The sequence below is a fragment of the Leucoraja erinacea genome, chromosome 2, assembly GCF_028641065.1.
Source record: "Leucoraja erinacea ecotype New England chromosome 2, Leri_hhj_1, whole genome shotgun sequence".
In the NCBI taxonomy this organism is placed as follows: Eukaryota; Metazoa; Chordata; class Chondrichthyes; order Rajiformes; family Rajidae; genus Leucoraja; species Leucoraja erinaceus.
In genome coordinates, this window is record NC_073378.1 from 81855753 (window position 1) to 81877764 (window position 22012).

General features: G+C 42.1%; 1 protein-coding gene across 4 annotated transcripts in view; it reads right to left on the bottom strand.

Moving 5' to 3' along the window:
* Positions 1–4326, bottom strand: part of osbpl3b (oxysterol binding protein-like 3b) — a 158657-nt gene extending 154331 nt beyond the window's left edge. For 2 of the 4 annotated variants that reach the window (XM_055659396.1, XM_055659380.1), the window contains exon 1: positions 3745–4323. The gene's annotated coding sequence lies outside the window, so the exon portion shown is untranslated. Of the gene's footprint in view, positions 1–3738 lie in introns of all 4 variants that reach the window. The other 2 variants (XM_055659404.1, XM_055659388.1) reach the window with 2 other exon arrangements.
* Positions 4327–22012: the final 17686 nt, after the last annotated feature.

Here is a 22012-nt window from a genome sequence, read left to right on the forward strand (position 1 = left end):
CAGCAGGTCAGATAGCATCCCTGGAGAACGTGATAAAAATGATGTTTCAGGTCAAGACATCTGAAGGGCCTCGGCCTGGTCATTGGTCATTTAAAATTGGGAATTTTTTATTTAAAACACTTGGCTAAAAAAGTCATCAACTGAGGGTTGAAGAACAACATCAAACTGTTTCGGTGCTCCTCTCTACCTGTGAATGCTTTCTGACCTCCAGAGGGATTGACAAACTCCAGTCATTTACCCCGGACACTCCCTGTTTTGTTATATCAGAGGTACAGATCCACAAGGACAAGGACAAATTAATAAACCTACAGACTTGTTAGAAATCGACATTCTTTGAAACTTTATTATTTTACCCATCTGACTTAGCTTTGTGATTGCAACATGGAAGATAAAGAAACTATTCTAAATCATTTATATTTTTTAGTGTTTTACCATTCTTTCAAACCTACCCATCTGACTTATGTGATTGCAACATGGAAGATCCTTAAATCTTTAGTGTTACCAAAATGCTAAAATAACATATAATTTAAAAAAGGCTACCGTGTTCAGTGTTGGAACACCCTGTATATTGCTATCATTTAACACTCACTTCACTCCACCTGACCATTTCTCATCTTGAGCTCAGGACCAATTGTCTCCTTCATTCAAACAACAGTTGCTAGAGAGAGATAAGATCAATCCTTTTGACATCAAGACAATATTTAATTGGTGTCGTGAAGGGGCCTTAAAAAACCCGAAGGATCTCGACCTGAGACGTCACCTATTCCTTTTCTCCAAATATGCTGTCTGACCTGTCGTGTTACTCTGTCCTTTTGTGGCTGAAGACAATGGGAATTGGGAATACACTGTGGCTGAAATCAATCTTAGAACACAATATTGCAAATGAAGCCAAAATGATCTCAATCCAAGGATATTACTGCAGGAGATCCTCCGAGCAGTAGCTATGAGTAGCCACCATCACCTTGTTCAGTAATTACATTCCCTGAATCATAAGGTAAATTGAGGTCATTGACAAATGATTGCACAATGTTCACTATGTTTGCAATTCCTCTGACAACGAGTGTTCAACCATCCACCTTCCAGCAACATTAACCTTATCAACATCCTGGTGGGCATGGAAAATAAACTTAAATGGACCATTCCTTTCCAAACGCTCTTCATATAAGCATACAAATTATGAGCAAGAGTCAGCCACTTGGGTCCCTGCAACTGCCTCAACCAGTCAATAAGATCATGATTAGAAACTCTGCTGCTCATTGCCACATTCTTATTTCATGTTCATAAGTGATAGTAGCAGAATTAGGCCATTCGACCCATCAAGTCTACTCCGCCATTCAATCATGGCTGATCCACCTTTCCCAGAGTCCCTGCTTTCTCTACACTACCTGCCTCTCCATCTATCATCTGCAAACTTGACCAAAAAGCCTTCACCCCAGCGCCTTGAACATTGACTTCTCCAATTTCCGGTAGCCCTTGCAATCCCCTCCCCTTCTCAGCTCTCGCTCAGCCCTCTTATTGCCCATTTCCTTCGCTCCATAGATGCTGCCGCACCCGCTGAGTTTCTCCAGCACTTTTGACTATCATTGATATACAACGTGAAGAGTAGTGGCCCCAGCACTGACCCTTGTTGAACTCCGCTAGTCACTGGTAGCCAACCAGAAAAGCCCCCCTGGTTATTGCCACTTTTTGCCTTCTACCATTCAGTCAACCTGCTAGTATCTGCCCTTTGATGCCATGGGCTCTCGTCTTTTTTAGGAAGTAGTCTGTTCCACATGTTTGGAAGATGGTGAGCAGCTACAAAGTGCTATAAATGGAGTGAATGAATGGCATCTCATCCATCACTCTCGACAATCAAGGAAGCCACTTTCATCTAGATAGCATTTTAAGTTGTTAATGTTGCACTCATGGAGATAGACAGAATCACATTTCTCAAGTACCCAGCAAATGGGTCTATATTTAAAGCGAGAGCCGAGGTGGATAGATTATAGCTTAAATATTATGCACATAGACAAGTTGCCGTCCGAGTTACAATTCACCCTGGCTTGAACACAATACGCATCTTACTTAACCGTCGTTAGCTATAAACCCCGTATCTCCCAAGTTCACAAATACGGTGGGAATACCGTCACCAGCCGGACTGCAAAGCAGCTGCTCACCACTAAGTTGTCAAGGACGAATGGGGACTAAATGTTGATGTCGCCTGTGACACCCACTTGGTCAGTGCGAAAATGAAGTCACTTCAGCTTTTAGACTTCAGGTTACAAGTATTGATTCTGAAAGGTTGAACAGTTGAATGTTGAACAATGTTCGCTTACTATCTAGTTCGCACGCCTCGCATGGGAACACCAGGAAAAGGTAATGTGTTCCTCCTCCATGAGCAGGAAAACAGTCAACTTCCCGAGTCTCGCATTCAAATTAACTACCCATGGACTTAACCCTCTCTCTTCCCAATTACAATGTGACCATATTTCACTGTCAATGTTTTGTTTTTAATAAATATAGATATAATATATATATTCATGCCTTTTCCAAACGGTTCTGCGTTAAGTACTTCGTTAAATACTTCGGGTATTGAATGGAACGAAATGACAGAGCAAAACACAAAGTGTTGGGGAACTCAGCGGGCCAGGTAGCACTTGTGGAGGGACTGGACAAGCGACGTTTCGGCTCGGGTCCCTTGTTAGACCATATAACAGAACATGTGTAACATCTTCCACTTTTCATTTCGATTAGTATGCCGTGCGAATACTTTCTACAAATGCTGCAATCTAAAAGAACATCGAATACCTGACGGCCCACCCCCAGTCTGCCAAATTACACTGAGGTGTTGTCTAGTTATGCCTGAAGTTGAAATCAGACAACGCAACCTCTCCTGCACACCATTTCATTCGACACTTACTAGTCAGAAGCCGCCCAATAATTATTTTTTGCAATACTGCCAGATGTAGTAACCGTGTTAAGCAAAATTTAATTCCAGTAATTTTCCAGGAAATTACTCATAATAATGGCCCGGCAACGTCTTGCGAACTCAACGCGCTGGGACACTGCATTACTTAAACTAAGTAAATTAACACTCGAGAGATAGGAATCCTCCGCTCCCCGCTGTGCCGGTGCCCTAGGCATTTACGGCGTCTTTAGGACGGTAAAACATCGCCTCTGCTCATTTTTAAAACTCGCGTTTCAGATGTAAAGACATGTGGCACAATCTCTTATTCTGATCATCATTGCCGTCAACAGTGACCCGACACCAGGTACTTTAGGATCTATTTCTAAAGTCACCGAAAAGTATAACATCATTAGTTCTAGACGTTTAGAATATGTCTACATATTCAACTAAAACATCTCACTTTTCTTTCACTTGGGAAAAAAATCATTGTCTCAAGTCCGTGTTCATACAAAACGTTTTGTTACCATTTAGCAAATGGTGCTAATAATCATCAGTTTAATATCACTTGGCTACAACTCAGTAACATTCCCAGCACTTAAAAGTGCACTGTAATTATTGAACAAATAGTTCAAAAATAAACATTATCCAGCACGGGTGTGTGCGCAAGGTGGCGCAGCTGTTGAACTGGGTTTACATTTGGAAAAAGTTCACCTCCTTCTATAAGTCTTCCTTAGATACAATGCGACAAACAGCCATCAACAAGCCGGTAGGGAGACCAAGTCATGCGCCGACTGCATGGAGTTAGAGGAGCCGATGCCTCCTACAGCCCGCGACCACATACATACACCCACCTTTACCTGGGTGCTCTGGGATCCGACACTCTGCTCAGCAACGCTACGCTGCCCACTTCCACTCTTAGTCCGAGCAGCAAAATGTAAATCCGCAGAAGAAGCCGTCAGAATAACCGAAGACAAAGGCGTTTTGCTTCAGAAGAAAAGGCAGATCGCGTCGGAAAGTAGCACAAGAAGGTTTGCAGACGCGGGCCGATGCAGGCAGGCTGCAGCCGCCAACTCCGAGCAGCGACTATCCCCAATCACAGAGCACGCCGCTCGGTGATGCGAGGCGCACACCATCGCCCACCTCCACTGCATTTCCATGACGTTTCCTTGTCAAGTTTGGATGCTCTTTACAGAGACTGCAATTGTAGGCAAACTCACTGTTGGTAGTTCAGGTAATTGTGAGTGTTGATATAGGTGTTAGCTGTGATGGTTCTGTGAATACCCACTGATTCAGTTGGACAAAATCTCTCAACACGTTATATTTAATCGCAGTATTTACTTCCAATGGCAAACAAAACACAGTAGGTGGAGAGAGACTGATCTGACGCGATATCCATAAAGGCTGATACTCTGCTAACCGAGGAGTTCAAAGCTAATCTTCAACGTCCATATTTAAAAACAAATCATGATTCTGAGACATGTGAAGCCGGTCCTTTGGCGAAAGGTGGTTTGTTGGAATAAATGGTTTTCAAAAGTGTTGAAACATGATTACTGTGTTGACATATAGGTGTGAGAAAATAATTTCAAATAGCCCGATTGAGGATCCTGATACAGTACTTAATATTGAACATAAGGGAGAGGGTGCACAGTAGATTGAACTGAAAACACCAAAGTGTGAGCGACAGATTTAAGGAATGTTACACCCTGAACCCTGTGTAAATTGGTCAAATGGAAACGTTGAAATAGCACACTGCCAAATTGCAGTTTAACATTGGAAAAAGGTTGCAGATTAACTTTGACGACTTTAGAATTCATATATTTGAATGTCACACGGACGTATGTCAATGACAGAAAACATAGGGTGGAATAAACGTTAAATAAAGATACAAAGTGCTGGAGTGACTCAGTGGGTCCAGGCAACAACTCTTGAGACTGAGGAAGGGCCCTGACTCATACATCATCTATCCATGTTCTTGAGAGGTGCTGCCTGATTTGCTGAGTTACTCCAGTACATAGTATCATTTTTTATTGTAAACTAACAACCGCAGTTCAATGTTTCTATATGAACGAAGGTAGGCGACCTTTATGGATTTTGGAAGTAAATAAATCTTAACGTTGGTGATAGTAGGATATTGGATTTAACGTTCAAACTCTACACATGGCTACAAGTGAACCTTTCTCACACCAAATTGTAATTTGAGAAGGGATTTCTCTTAATCAATTTTATATAAATAGTATAAATCTAAGATGGTATTGGGTGAAATATACATGGCATGAAGATGATGGGTGTCGTTGGGCTCCAGGTCATCAGGGGCTGTGGATACCAATGCAGAGTGTGTAAAGGGAAATAGGAGTAAGTCCAGGAGGAGGAATAGAAATGTGAGGCCTAGTGACTGGATTTGCATAATTGGATGGAACCCTATGGGGTTAATCAGAGCTGTGAATTGAAGCCTTGGAGCAATGGAAAGGAGCAAAAGTGATCAGGCAGAGAAACAGAGTTGTGGGTTGTGGGCTGGGTGTAGGGGTTGTGGGCTGGGTGTAGTGACTCGAGTGGTGAATCGAGGCAAAAGTGAGAAGGAGGAGAATGTGTAATTAGGGTCTGGAAGTTTGAGGAGGGGAATGGGGAGGCAATGAAGAACATGCCTGAATGGACTAGGTATTAAAGAAGGGATTTGGAACCTGAGATTGGAGATTGGGGACCGTGGGAGTAGAGGACCGAGGTTTATATTGGTAGGGATTTCAGTGTGTCACTTCAAACTGAAAATGATTGTAACTAGATTTCACTCTGAGAAAAAAATAATTCAATTCAATTCAATTCAACTTTAATGTCATCGCACAAATACAAGTATGAGTACAACAAAATACAGTTTTGCGTCAGTCCGTAGTAGTTGTGCATAAAGAAATAAAAAAAATAAAAAATAGAAAGAGAGAAGATACAGAATAATCAAAAAATACAGAATAATTAAACAATGGGGACGGAGGAACCGGAGAAATTTATCGGCGGGACTCCGAGTTCAGCAATGTGATTGTGTTGTTGTAGAACTAACAACTGCAGTTCCATGTTTCTACATGAATGAAGGTAGGCGACCTTTATGGATTTTGGAAGTAAATGATCTTAACGTTGGTGATGGTAGGATATTGGATTTAACGTTCAAGTTCTACACATGGTTACAAGTGAACCTTTTTCACACCAAATTGTAATTTGAGAAGGGATTTCTCTTAATCAATTTTATATAAATACTATAAATCTAAGATGGTATTGGGTGAAATATACATGGCATGAAGATGATGGGTGTCGTTGGGCTCCAGGTCATCAGGGGCTGTGGATACCAATGCAGAGTAAATTGTGCAGCATTGAAAAAAATAGCCCCAGCATTTCTGGGCTTTTAATTTAATTAGTCAATCCTTCTGTATTCATAATATCTAAAATCCATGTTCACATGCAAGGTTTTGAAAGAGACTCAATCCCAAGAGTACAATCTGACAAAATATATGGATTGGAGAACAAAATGTTCAAATCCAACATGATATTCTATGGGAGAAAAATAAAGTATCAAAATAAACATCTACAGTTTGGGTTATAAACATTAAACCCAATTTTGAACACTGACTTTAACCCAATTCTTACAATGCACAAAAATAAACAAATTGAACAACAAGTACCCCAAATGTGCTGCAATACTTTTACGTTTCTGGAGGGAATTTCCCGAATGTATGACAGTGACACACAAGAATGTGTGGAATGCAAAGTTAATTCAATTCAAACAATCTTCCATGAACAAGTTCGAACCCGGCAGCCAAAGTGACCGTTGGAACAAGTTTAACTCCTGCGGTTGAAGTCACCACCGAGAATGAGGACGAGCCGGACAAGGATCGCTGAGAACAAAAATGTGTTGGCCGCCGAGAATGAAGACCCAACAGCCATGTGCGGGGAATGCTCGGAGCCTTAAAGACCGAGTCGAGGATGGAGCGCTGGTTTCGACAGACATGAGGAGTCGATGGTAGGAGAGGGACCGGAGTATTACCTCTAGTGCCTTTACGCTGCATGTCGGCTGCATGAGGCCTCCGCCCAGGGACACAGAGGCGGTCAACAGAGGAGAGGGACTTGTGGTCAGGCTTACCTGGATTGGAGCCACTCCAATATTTCCAACACATGGACTGGACTTTGCAGTATGGACTGTTTGTGTTTTCTGTATTTTTCTTTTCTTTTTTTAAAAGGAGTCAAAATTGTGGCAACTGCATTTTGTTGTTTTGCAAAAGAATTTCACTCAGCTGTGCAAATGTGAAAATAAAAACCATTGATGTGTAACAAACAAAACCTTGCACAATAATATGGAAATAAGAACATATTCATACCAGAAAATGCAGATCTGCTGCAAAATTAAGTTATCGTGTACTTGTGAAAATTAGTGGATTTGGTTGGCAAAAGAGCATGAAGTTGTCTTTCAATTGTAGCCACCCCAGTTGATTTCCAGCAATACATACTAATTCTAAATAAATAATTTTGAGTTAGTTAGTAAAAAAATATTATTTATTAATAGAGTTAATACATACTGGAGTCAGTAACAGTAAAGTTTGCCATACAAATCTTATTAAAAAAATGTTAAATAAAATATTAAACTTTATATTACCAGTTTTCCTATAAATAAAGATCACTCCTCAATGAGATATGTGTACATATAAATTAACCATATATATGCTCTGCATTGATTAATGCGAGTAGTTTTCAGTGGATGATTGCCATGAGAAAGGTTGTTTGTGGAACAGCTACTGATTCTTGAACCAAGAGAGTTGTTGAAAGACTAAAAAACAGACACTTCTAGTGAATAGTGAACAGCAAAATACTACACATTTGGATTTATTTTAGTCGAAAAAACAAATGAGTTGCCATGTGTATCATATTCAGAAAATTTCTTTTTGCAAGGATTTCTATGTGTTATCAATTCTGTGCAAAAAGGATTGGATATTAAATGCCTAATATGATAAGATGCATCACTTGGTAACAATGACCCTTCTTCAGACTGATTAAGGTGTTAAAAAACATTTGAAATCACTCAAGTTAAATAATGTTATACTGTAGGTGAAATATCAATGAGCATTTCAGAAATTAGGTGACTTTAAAAAAAATGCTTTTTACCAAAGATACACAAAGTCGTTCTATCTTTTAAAGCCTTTGGCCACAATCTTTTCTGTCAGTTATTTTCATAAAGCATTTAACACATTTTGTTCTCTAAGCATAGATATTTTATTTTTGAGCAAAAATACCATGTATACATTTTTTTTTAAATCCCTAAAGCCAGGCAATCCAGTCTCTGATATTCAGAAACCTTCGATCCTTATTTCCGGACAAAATTATATTCTCAATTGCATACTTTAAAAATAGGGTGTACATATTAAACCATGTACCTGTGTAGAAAGAACTGCAGATGCTGGTTTAAATCGAAGATAGACACAAAATGCTGGATTGGAAACATTTCGGGTCGAGACCTTTCTTCAGGATGATTTACTTCAAACCATGTTTCTTCCTGGCTCGTGAAAAGTACACATAGTCTTGTAGGCAAACAACATTTTAAAATAATCTTAAACCTCTGTACACACAAGGAACTGCAAATACTGGTTTACAAAAAAAAAATCAGGTCAGGCAGTAACTCTGGAGAATATGGATAAGCGACCTTTTTGGACGAATGCCGCCTATTCATGTTCTCCAGAGATGCAGCCTGACCCACTGAGTTTCTCCAGCACTCTGTGTCTAAACTTAAACCTCTAATGCCCAGTAATATTTTATGTGCTGTGAATGATGGCAAACATTTTACTTTACAGATTTATTCTACATTTCTCTATTGATTCATTGGTGAATTTCTACATTGTTTAGTTTAGTTTAGAGATACAGTGCAAAACAGGCCCTTCGGCCCACCAGGCCCGCGCCAAACAGCAATCCCTGCTCATTAACACTATCCTACACACACTACGGACAATTTACATTTATCAAGTCAATTTACCTACATACCTGTATGTCTTTGGAGTGTGGGAGGAAACCGAAGGTCTCGGAGAAAACCCACGCAGGTCACGATGAGAACGTACAAACTCCGTACAGACAGCACCCGTAGTCGGGATCGAACCTGGGTCTCCGCCACTGCAAGCATTGTAAGACAGCAATTCCACTGCTGCGCCACTGTACCTGCCCTAATGTGCATACTTAGTGAGATCAAGAACTTACTGAGATTAAGATTGATGTTTATGGCAAAGCTGAGATCTTGCTTCATGCAATGCTGTATACATTTATTTTCTCACTATCCTTTTCTCTATTTTGTAATAGTTCTTGTTATGCTGCTCGCTCGCTCTCTCTCTCTCTCAAAACATTTTCACACACTGTCCTTTCACTTCATCTCTATTATCAGACACATTTGGACACAATTTCCAGCTTTCATTTCATGAAGTGGGCTGGACGTACCAACTTTGGGGTAATTGGGCAGCTGCCACTCCCAGCACTATCTGCTATGCTCCCCAGCACCAGGATCTGCAGGCAATTATGTCTCCTACATTATTCTGCTGTGGATAAACAACAATACCAAGGGATTTAACCATCATTTGCCTTATATTTGCTACAGCTGGCTAGGCAGAGGATGATTGAGCAATGGCTGTTGTAGGTGAAGGATGGCACGTTCACAGGCCGTTGTTGAGGAAGTGTCAATGTGGTTGAGTCAACAGAGTGGGCCGCTGGAGACCCTGAGCAGCCTGGGGCTCAAATAGATTGGGCACTGCTCCGTGGCCTAATGTGCAGAATGACGCGGCCTGCAGCGGTAGAGGATATCGACACATCATAAGGCCAGGCCTTGCAACCCCTGCAAGTCAGACCCAGTGCCGCTGCCAGAACAATGAGCTTTTATGGCCAAGTTAAGGCTAACTGTTTAAGAAAATGTTGAACTTGTAGGGTACAGGATCGCACCTAAAACTTGGTGGCTCGTGTGCACTGACTCAGTGTAGTCCACTGTCTTATACTCTTATAGTATGATCGTGCCTGATTTATAGTGGGATTGTCACTGAACAATATATAATTCTCTACATGCAAAAAAAGAATTTCACTGCACATCAGTGCACATGAAAATAAAGTACAATTGAATAGGGACCTGAGCAGCAGTGAGCTGAACCTACTCTCATATCCCTTTACGTCTAATTATGGAAAGTTACCACATTTCCACAGGAGCCGAGTTCAGCTTTAGAAAGGAACAGATCAACCCCACTGATCACTTTTTTTTCTTTAATAGCTTTACCACATCTTCCTGGCATGCCGTTGTTTGCAGAGCGTCCACTGGGAGATTGTACTAAATAATTGATATTACTAGCCCCATTACATCCACAACAAAAGGTGCCAGGCAAATGAAGCCACTCACAGTGGAAAGTCTACAATGTGTGGAATCCTTTCTATTCCATAACAAGTGTCACCATACATATTACAATCTCACACCTAATTCATTTACAGCTCTGATTGCTCTCTCCATCTCTGTTGATGACAGATATTATTACAGGATGCTCACAGAGTAGCTTCCTTAATTAAGTACTCTGAGCCAAGAACAGCATCCGCTGAGAGCAAATGCAGACCACTAATATCCTTGATTTTCCATGTCCTAAAATTAAGTGAGAGAAAATTATTTTCTATGGAACCACAGTTTCCAGAGCTGCACCCTCTACAAGCAGTTTATCTTGCCGAGTGAGAGTGCCTGATTACTGGATTGCCCTTTATTCTCATAAACTGAATTCATTATGAATGGTTATGGGGTAGATCTTCCTCCCGCTCTGCTCAACATCAAGTGGGCATGTCAGACAAGTTCTAAGATTACCTTCAGAAATAAAAGTCTTAGCAGAACATTGGTGTGAAATCCCGAAGACACCTCAGGAGATGTGGCAGATACTGCAGGGAGGAATGCAATTGGTTTAGGAAGGATTGGCAATAGTTCTTACATGGAACATAATTGCCTTCAAAAATAAAGAGCTTTGTAAATTATCTCAGCTTTCAACTCCAAGGTGACACTCAGAGTCCATCATGACTTTTTCCACTCCAGATTCTGCAGACTGTAGGCATCACTGAAGTGTCTTTGTAAGTGTCCTGGCTGTGATGATTACTCTGCCCTTGCAATTAAGAGAATAGAATGGATTCAGTTTTCACAGACCTGCCCTGACAGAGTGGCTCTTAATATCACTGGACGTAGTTAGTTCCCACATGATACGGTGGTCCAGAAGGTTAGATCACATGGATTCCAGGGCTGGAAAGCCAATTATATATACAAAATAATGAAGTCCAATGTAAGCTTTACAGACAGCACCTCGATTTTCTATTAGGTTTCTGAACTTAACACTGAATGAGGATAATGGTTCTTCTATTCCCAGTTACACCACCTCCAGACCAACTTTTTAAAGTTTACTTGTTCTATTACCACCTTCTTTCACCATGTGCGAGTTCATTTTGCCAGCCTGTCTCAAAGGAATGGTGGGTGTTACTGAGATGCAGTGCCAACATTCTGATATCATAACCTTTTACAAAAGTTGGCAGCGTTGGTATGGAGATAAAGATGGATAGAATTGATTTTTCCCTTGTCTAAGCACTACAATTATTTAGCTATTATTTCGAAATGCATCCTTGGGGAAGTAATAAATGTGTCCTGCAGCATGCACTTCAAATTGAACTGGATAAACCTACAATGGTTGATAAACAAAGTCCAAGCTTTGAGGCTATTTAAGTTGAGATGAAAAACTGCTTCCTGTTTAAGAACGTGATAACATGTCTAGTTGCTCTGGAGCACCGGTACAAAAGTATCGTGAGTTTAAAATGTGCATTAAGTTAAAGGAATTGTATCACTCATTTAACCAGCAAGTTTACTAATTTGATTTACATTCAATATGATCACCAGAATTTAAAAAAAATGAAAATATGCAATAATAGACAATGTTGAAAGCTGAATGCTACATCAGCTAATATAAGCAATATTGTTCAAAGATTTGTTCTTACATTTTAAGGAAGGATTTTGCATTTATCATGAGTCCAGGACATGCTCAATGCTTTTAGTTAATTGAGTATTATTTATTTATATATATATATATATATATATATATATATATATTTATTAGAAGCAAATGTACAAAATAGAACCAACGGCATATAAAATTATACAATTGTTGTACAGCTTCAATTTTAACTTTTCAGAGAATTGGAAAAAAAGGAGAAAAAGCAAAAAAGAGAAAAAGTGAATGTGCAAAGATAGAACCCCTAGACTACCAAAGTAGTGTAGACAAAGAGTGAATAAATGAAAGAAAGAAGAGAGGAATAGAAAAAAAATAAAAGGACAAAAAGAAAAATAATATTTGAATTGAAAATGTAATATTTTTTAAGTGCAATTACAGCGGTAATGTTAGAAACATTGCAATGCCACAAGCATTGCTTCCACAAAAGGCAATGAACAAATGAGCAGGTTAGCTATGTGATGGATATTAATTTCTCAGTTTCTTTCAAAGTCAAAATAGGAAATCCTCTATGATAGGTTAGGGTCTTATCCAAATGGCAGCACTACCAGCTGTGTGACGATCCTTCATTAAGTACTCAACACTGAAAATATACAGTAAGTTTCTTAAATAGTATGGAAACATACCTGCATGCAAGTCACAAAATAAATGGAATTGCTGTAAATCATAGATAAAGTTCAATCTCGCATAAGCTGAAGTATTTGTGTGTGATCACCCACTGTACTCACATTGAGAGAAGGACACCTTGTGGCCACTACTTGCAGTTAAAATTAAGGCATGAGGTGAGTCGAGTTTGAATTAATAAGACCAATAACTACATAGAAACATAGAGAATAGGTGCAGGAGTAGGCCATTCAGCCCTTCGAGCCTGCACTGCCATTCAATATGATCATGGCTGATCATCCAACTCAGTATCCTGTACCTGCCTTCTCTCCATACCCCCGATCCCTTTAGCCACAAGGGCCACATCTAACTACACCTTCATGCATGAGGTGACAGTCCCTTAGAGCCATTCAACATGATCATGGATGATCATCTAAAATCAGTACCCCGTTCCTGCTTTTTCCCCAAGGTATACAAATAGTCACCCATAAAGGGTGCTTACAAAGTTACAATTACCACGCCCTCCCCTGCCCCAACACCAGTTGCACCTTTGTTCTTCCCCCTCCCTCACGACAGTCCTCCCGCGTCGGGTCCTCCAGTCCATTGTCATCATCAATTATTGTTAGTCAATCAAGCTAGATGGACAAAGAAAAATAACTATACCTTCCCTATATTGCCTTCTTGGATATTTGCTAAATTAAAGGAGTCAATAGACTTTTAGTATGCTTATAACTATCCTGTTTAATTATAATAATAATTGACAATAATTTCAACTGTTATATTCAGTAGGATCATTTACAAATGCATACTTTAGGATTATATTGCTGAAAACTAGATTTCGTTTTTAAATAACAAGCAGCAAATGATTTAGTAGAATAGCTTATCAGGTTTGATTGAAATAGTCATTGAGTCATACAGCACGGAAACGGACCCATCGGACCAACTTGCCCATGCCGACTAAGATACCCAATCTCAGTGGCAGACTGGGTATCTTATTGGTTGCCAGGAGACAAAGGGGGCCCACTTCATCAGGGGCCCACCTGCCTTTGGGCAAGCTGACACCCTGGTCAGTCCGCCACTGCCCAATCTACATTAGTCCTACCTGCCTGCGTTTGCCCCATATCTCTCTGAACCACCTCCTCTGGCAGCTAGTTCCATATATGCACCACCTTCAGTGTAAAAAGGTTGCCCCTCGGGTTTGTGTTAAATATTTCCCCCTCCCCACCATCTACCTTAAACCTATGTCCTCTGGGTCTTGATTCCCCTACTCTGAGTAAAAGACCTTGTGCAGTCACTCTGTTAATTTACCCTCATTATTGTATAGACATAAAAATAACCCCCAGACTTCTGCACTCCAAATAATAAAGTCTTACTTCTATTGCAGATATAATTACTCACTTCACAATCTGTTTCAGGTTTCAGCATCTACATATTTATTTTGTTTTAAACAGAGCATCTCTTGTTCTTGTTCAGGGAACGTACTTGTGATAGCCTTCATTGTGTTTTTAACATGTTCATTTCAGACTTCTCAAAATTGCAAAAATAAAGACGGATTTTTAAAATTAAAATCACTATAATTCTGGGGAAAACACTCAACCCTTATATTCCACAATCATAGTTGGAGATATTACATTATTGAATCCATTTTGAATTCCATTTATTGGTGAACAGTTATGCTGAACTACAACATGAAACACAGCATTATTTAAATTATAAATGAAAGGAATGCTTATTGCATACGGGGCAGAGATTTTGCTCAATATGCATTAGTCCTCCATTCCCTCTCCTCCCACCCCACTAACCATTAAACTTAGTAGTAATTGCAGCTCAAGGAAAGCTTGGACTGGAAGGTTTGCAGTACTTAAGGACATTTAAAAAAAAGCTTTCAGTAGAGATCTGTTTATATGAGTTAATTATGGAAAAAATATGAATATATCATGATCCTTCTCCAGCTTTGTGATTGATAAGATTATCAAAGATTAGAATTCTGATGTTGACAAGTAGACTTCTTATGATTCTTATGAATCTGATTGAGTTTTCTGAAAAAGTAACATAAAGGTTAATGAGAGGACAAAGGACATTTATTATCACATACACCAATTGGTGCAATGAAAATTGAGTTACCATGCAGCATAAGATAAACACAACACGTTAGAATTTAACATAAAACATAAAAAATATCTCCCCACAGCAGAATCAACGTTTCCCACTATGAGGGCAGGCACCAAAGTTCAGTCCTCTTCCTCTGTACACCCGTGGTCCGGGCCTATTGAGGCATCCACAGTCGCCGCGATGGTGGCCCGATGTTTGTTTCAGGCCCTCGAACGGAAGAACACTCTCAGCGGCCCGGAACCTCTGAATCGGCCGCTTCCTTCCGGAGTCCGTGGCTTCCGATATCCACAGGTTAAGTTGGGTGGAGATTCAATGCTAGCGCCCTCGGCGAGAGATCCCAGGCTCCGCGATGTCAAAGTCAGCACCGCCAGCGGCTGGAACCTCTGCAGATCACAGCTCCACGGTGTTCAAAGTCGGCATTCCCAGCACCCTAGAGCTCCAACACAGCGATTCCCGGCAAGGCATCGCTCGCTCCGCGATGGAACCCAGTGCTGCGGCGCTGCTGAAGCTGAAGCTCTGGCCGGTCTCCGGCAGGAAAGTCCGCGCCAATCCAGATGGGAGGTCGTGAGGAGGGGGGCGAAGATGCGACTCGAAGAATAGTCGCATCCTTGACCAGGAAGTGCCTAAGAAAAACAGTTCCCCCTCCCCCCACATAAAAAAGACTAAGAGACCTCCAAAAACAAACTTTAAAAGACTAAAAATAACAAAAAGAATGAAAGGAGACAGCTGCAGGTGAGGCAGTCACTCTCGATGGCGCCATCACTCGAGAAAGCAAGGCCAAAGACATTGTCTGTATGGACTATAATAAGGTATTTTATAGATAGCGAAGATCAGAACCAAGAAGGCGCATAGAATTTCAATTTAATGTCTCATGTAAAGTGCAACCTTCCTTCATTGCAGCACTTACTGTCAGCCTAGATTGTCCTTCTCAAGTCACAAGAGTGAATCATGAATCTTCAACCTCTCACTCCAAAGGGAAAATGCCACTCACAGATGATGATTATAAAAAATATATATTCAATACATCTAGTGGGCCGTAGTAGGCAAATGACAAGCAGTTCAGTTCAGTTTAGTTTATTGTCATTTGTTTAACACATACTGTGAAAACATAGCACAAGACAAAATCTAGACTGAAGTTTGACCTGGTTTGCAAGTGACCTACCAGGCTTGGCAGTAAAAATTACAGAGCGCACTAAAATGTCCTCTTGAATATAATCACTGAAGGTAAGAGACTTTGTAGTAACTCCACGGCAATTAAGGTGTAGATGGAGATGACAAGTATCTTGACAGGAGACAGACAGAGAAAGAGATGCTACACACTACAGAACAAAAGAAGCACAGTGAAAGAATGTCAGGTGATCGACATATGGAGAGAGCATAGCTGCAATAGCTTTATAGCTGAATGATCTGACCATGAGAAACAATATAAACAAGAATGTCCTGGAATGGCCATATTGTGAAGAGACTGCATGATAAATGGAGATGCTGGCCAAAGTTGATTGGAAAAGGACCCTTGCATTAATGAAATTGGAGCAACAATGGTAGGAGTTTCTGGGAGTAATTTGAAAGATGCAGGATCTTTTCATCCCAAAGAGGAAGAAAGATTCTAAGGGGAAAATTATGCGGCTGTTGCTGACAAAGGAAGTCAAAAACAACATTAACTTAAAGACAAAGCATTAAAGACAAATAATATTGCAAAGCTGGTGGATTGAGAAACTTAAAAAAAACAACAGAAGGTAAATAAAAAGGCAATAAGGGGAGAACATTTGAAATATGAAGGTAAACTAGCTAATCATATAAATGAGGGTAACACAAGTTTCTTCAGATATACAAAAATTAGAGAGAGGCAAGAGCAGACATTGGAGCGCTGGAAAATGACGCTGGAGAAGTAGTAATAGGGAATAACTAAAAGGCACCAGCAACATGCCAGAAATTCAAGTGATTCAGGGCGCAGAAGTTAGTGGAATTGCTATTACTCGGGAGAAGGTGCTTGGGAAGCTGTACGAACTGAAGGTGGATAAGTCACCTGGACCAGGTATACTACACCCCAGGGTTCTGAAAGAGGCAGCTTTAGAGTGACATTTCAAGAATCACTAAAGTCAGAAATGGTTCCAAAGGAATGGAAAATAGTAAGATTAAACGAGAACTTACCAGTTTGAAGTTTGATCTGTATTTTATGAGGAGTTACGATGAGGGTTTACGTGAAGAAGCCCGCCCCAGGACGCGTTGCGGCATACTTCAAAGCAGCGGTGTGGAATCACAGATAGACACAAGTATTTGAAGTAACATAGTAAAGAACAAAGAGACATCAATTATCAGTTTGATCCATGTAATGAGGGTGGGAGCGGAGGGCACGTAAACCCTCATCGTAACTCCTCATAAAATACAGATCAAACTTCAAACTGGTAAGTTCTCGTTTAATCTTACTATTTTACTTCGGAGTCACGTGAGTGATTCCGTGAAGGTTTCAAAGCTCTGTGATTGCAAACCGTGTAACAGTTATACTACACTCACTGCCGAAGTCTTTGAGGGAGGAAGTGTGTATCGTAACCAACCAATGATTCTGTTATAGAAACCCCAATGGTATTTTACAATAGACACTGAAGAAATTTAAATGCTCCCTTTGGCTAATTTGAATATTTGCAGATTGGAATCTTTCCTGCAAATGAAAAAACAGGTTTTGTCAACAGTTTATAATAAATTATTTCTCTGAACGTTTTACCCCCACTATTCTGCTGGAGCCAGGATGTGGTTTATAGGTACGTCCATTCTTTTGCCGTTGACGTGGAAGCTTCTCCTGTGGGATGACAACTTTGACATGTTAGTTTTATCCCAGGAGCTTTAACCTGCTTGAGCCATTTCAAAAAAGGCTTGTTACCCGACCACAAGGTTTTTTGTGACCAACCCACAAGGCTTTTCATCTCCCTCGCATAATTAGGTTGTGTCTATGTAAGGTACAAAAGGGTCTTGGTACATTACTGTGTTTTCTGGCGGGTAAGCCTGGATTTTATGACTGGATAAGGTATTCCTGGTCTGATTTGACCATTCCCTGGACAAATGATAGAGATCTGGTCTGAAGCTGTGAGCATGGTGTCCAGTTGAAATAGGAGTAGTGACTGGACCCTCTGTGCTGCTCAGTGTGCCTTCAACATATGTTTTAAGTGCATAGAAGGTTCAGGTTTAGGGCTCTGGCTGGTGAGTATCCCCTGAAGTATGGTTAACCATTGTGACATCCCAACATATGGGTGTACTTGGTCTAGGGCTTTAGAGTTTAATACCCTTCAAATTTACCCCCAGCCAGTAACCCATACCTGTTGTCCTGTAGCTGTTTTGAAAAGAACAGTCAGGGCAATTCTAGCTGTGTTGATGGTACTGTAGCCGAATCCTTCATCGTGATGACGGTTCTCCAGGAATTCCAGTTTGTAGTACCTGTATCGGATGAGTAGGTTTTCCCTGTATCCTTGCAGCACTTCTGTTGATGCTGGACAAGTGTTGTAGTCCAGTGAATGTTCAAAAGGATGCTGACATGGTGTTGATTGTTCAGTATAACAATCCCAGTCCCAGAGGCTTGCGCAGAATCTGCAGCTCAGGAGCTTATTTTCTCATGGCACAGTTGATTTGTGCCCGGCTCCGATTGTTAATAATCCTGGGTACTGGAAAAACTCCATGCAAGTTGATTGTTCAGTATAACAATCCCAGTCCCAGAGGCTTGCGCAGAATCTGCAGCTCAGGAGCTTATTTTCTCATGGCACAGTTGATTTGTGCCCGGCTCCGATTGTTAATAATCCTGGGTACTGGAAAAACTCCATGCAAGTTCCAACAATCATGTCATAGCGTAAGTTCTGAAACAGAATCCTTTTGTACTGTGCGTTGTTCTCGATTGGTGAGGCAGAAGGGAAAAATACATAGAATTAATTTCACCAATGCAACATGAACGCATTTGTCTATCAATATTATAAATATATTGTTGAATGACAACATGACCTATAGGTCAGAAAAGTTAATATATATAGCTGACAAGCTTTCTGCTGGCACTATCTGTCCCAGAGAAATTTTTTTATATATATGAGGATTCCACTGCCCCAGGGTCTGGTTTCCCCCCGCGACATACATAGGACATCCCCGAACCTCTGGTGATATAGCATTGATGCAAATAATCGATATCAGATTCACATTCCATTTTAATTGTCATTGTCAGTGTGCAGTACAGAGACAATGAAAATGCATCGTATAGCTTGATAGTTTGTTAAACTTTATATGAAAACATCTACTTGATGTTGTCCTTAATTTTTTGTGACCTGGTGTCTGTCACTGTATTTTGCTTACCAGGCAGGTAAGTTGTTGATAGTCCAATACCTCTATGGATATACCATTGCCAAATTGTTTTGACCAACTTGTCATATGATACCGACTTTATGCTGCCATATGGTTAATATAGGCCACCTCCATAGTGTAGTCTATTTATACCCATACATGCAAGTACTTAAACTCATGAATTTCACCCGAGCATTTTTAGATACTTAATGCCCAGTGTAAGTGGTAACCCCACCACTGTCTTTCTGATATTATTTCAGTCGGTAACTTCATGAGATGCTCAATGACAACCTATATGTTGTTCTTGATACTAACATCTGAATCATGTAGACAGAAAATGGTATCATTTCCCCCCAATTACTCTGTTATTTGTCGAGTAGTTGGTAGTTTGACCATTAATTTGTCCCTTGTTTGTGCCAATTCAACTATGTTGTCTCTTGGCAACATTATAGTTACGTGGACTGAATTAATATGAAAGCCAAGATAGTCCAAGAAAGCGCTCTATATGCTGGTAGGAACCAGACCCACCTACCTCCATGGTTATTGGCGGGGTTGTGATTTTTTTCTTTTTGAGTGTTCTCCCTGTCGACGTGCTGGCGATGTTGGGGGGAGGCGCATTTTCCAGGGGGTCCGCTGCAGGCCCTGACCTAAAAAAGGTCTCTGGGGATAGTGCGGCCCACAGCTTTGACCAGTCGGATGTTCGGGCCGCCGACTGGTAGATACAGTGGTGTGCTGCCGCCTGGGTGGAATGAAGAGCTTTGGTATGTTCACTGCCGGTGGTGCCCTCATGAGGCTAAAGGTCTTGGACGCCTCCTCCATCTCTTTGAGCTGTTTGTTCAAGTCCTTCCCAAATAAGAATGAGTCGGTCTCTACTGATGGAGTTTTGCATAAACCTGCAAATTTAGGATTGAGGGCCGGCTTGATGTTGTCTCTTCTTAGGTTATCCAACTCATATTGTGTCGTGCACATGAGTGCCAGGACATCCTGTTGGTGAGTGGTCATCTCTACGGTCTCGACTCCCCGCGCATAGGCTTTTATAGCTGCCGTGAGGAGGCGAAGTATGCGCTGTAGTGTGACCTCCTCTCTCCGAATCTGTCCGTGCAGAGGTTTGTTGGAGAGATGATTTATGCTGGCAGCCATCCTTGGCTCCAGCGGTGCTCCAACCCGTGGGGTAGCGACAAAGCGGCTTACAACCCCTAGCAGCTCTTCCTGCACACCCTGCTCTCTTTCGGCTCCTTCCGCCTGCCCCATACTCAGACCAGCCTGCCCCTGGTCACCAATGCTAACCTCCCATTCCTGGTCCGAGGTCGCAAAGGGAGGTGCCGGACTCAGCACCATGGAGGGGGCGCCTGTCCTGTCTGTCCGAGAGCGCTGCTGCTCTCGGTAGACCATCCCCTCCAATAGCTGCTGGATGCAGCTTAGGCGGCTGTCTCTCCCCCGCTTTGGGGTGGACATTTCCCCCCTCCGACGAGTCGGAGGCGACCGGCCGTTTGGCTTCCTAGCCCCTTTCCCAGTCCGCCGTGTAGGCTCTGGCGAGACTGGCTTGGCTCGGTCTCAGGGATAGCGAAAAACGCTCTGCGAGCGACGCTGCCGCCGGTTGCTGCCCCGCTGGTATAGTTGGAGCGGGGCAGTACCTCTTTGCAAGTTTTGCGTTGTGTTCCTGAACTATGTAATAAAACCACAACTGCAAACTTACCTTTGGAATGCCCAAGAGCTGCTCCTGTAGTTCAGGCGGCAGTCTCTCCTCCTCCTGGGTGGAGAGACTTCCCAGTCTGATGTTGGCTCCACCGCCGGGTTTTCCACACATCCAGCCCGTTGCTCAGGCGCTAGCGGGCTGGCTAGGTCCCGGTGTCGGGTTTGTGGACCGCCCCCTAAGCGGTCCTACCACCTGTCGCTGCCCAAAGACGTCGTTTCGTCGGGCAGGTGCAGCATTTCCCTCCCAGCCCGCAGCTGATGCTGACGGGCTTGGTACAGAGTCGGGAGCGGGGCGCTAATTAGCGGTCCTCCCTCTCTCCTCTCTCCTCGGGCTGCAGCGCACTCTACGCCAGCACTGCTCCGTGGGTCCCCTTAACGGCTCCGCAAAAGTCGGAAGCCTCCTCCCGCCCGCCTGCCTGCCTCACCTGGACAGTCCTTGAGGGCGAGGGAGGACTGAGGGGAACCCCAGCGCAGTGCTAGCCCCGCGCCGATGTCGCCCCTGAGGACAGCTTACCGGCACCCGCACCATGGTCCTGCCGGTGAGTCCTAGTTGCGTCTTCCTCCCCTCCCGACAACGGAAAAACTCCTCCCGGTGTCCAAGGGGCCGCTTGCATGCCCTGCAGGGAACAAACAGACGCAAAGGCTGTAAAGTAAAGGTAAGTACTTACCTAAACTTTAGCTTTTCTCGTTTCTGCGGGAGCCCTGTCTCCCGCGCTGCCGCTTGGCCTGCTGAAACGTAATGCCGCAACGCGTCCTGGGACGGGCTTCTTCACGGAATCACTCACGTGACTCCGAAGTAAAATTACAAATGTTACAATGCTGTTCATGGCGTGGCAAAAGGCTGATTAGCCTGACTTCAGTGGTAAGATTTTAGAGTCCATTATTCAGGATGTAGGTTCCTTAGAAGCACACGATAAAATAGGCTGAAGTCAGCATGGTTTTGTGAAGGGGAGATCTTGCCTAACAAATCTGTTGGAATTCTTTGAGTAAGTAAACAACAAGATAGACAAAGGAGTCAATCAATGTTGTTTCCATGGAGTTTCAGGCCTTTGATAAAGTGCTGCATGTGAGGCTAATAAATAATATAGGAGCCCATGGTATTCGAGGGATGATAAGAGGATGGATAGAAGATTGACTGAACGACAAAAAAAAATCTGACATACCTGTTGTCCAAGCGGTCCAGTGCAGAGTGGAGAGTCAATGAGATTGCATGTTTGTGTCACAGCCATCCTCTTGAAGCCCTTCCAAGAATTTTGCTGTGACATGTCACATGTGATAATAAAGTATTATTCTTTCACAACGGACGTTCAATCTCCATACAGACAGCATCCGTAGTCAGGATTGAACCCCGGTCTCTGGCGCTATCAGGCAGCAGCTCTACCGTTGC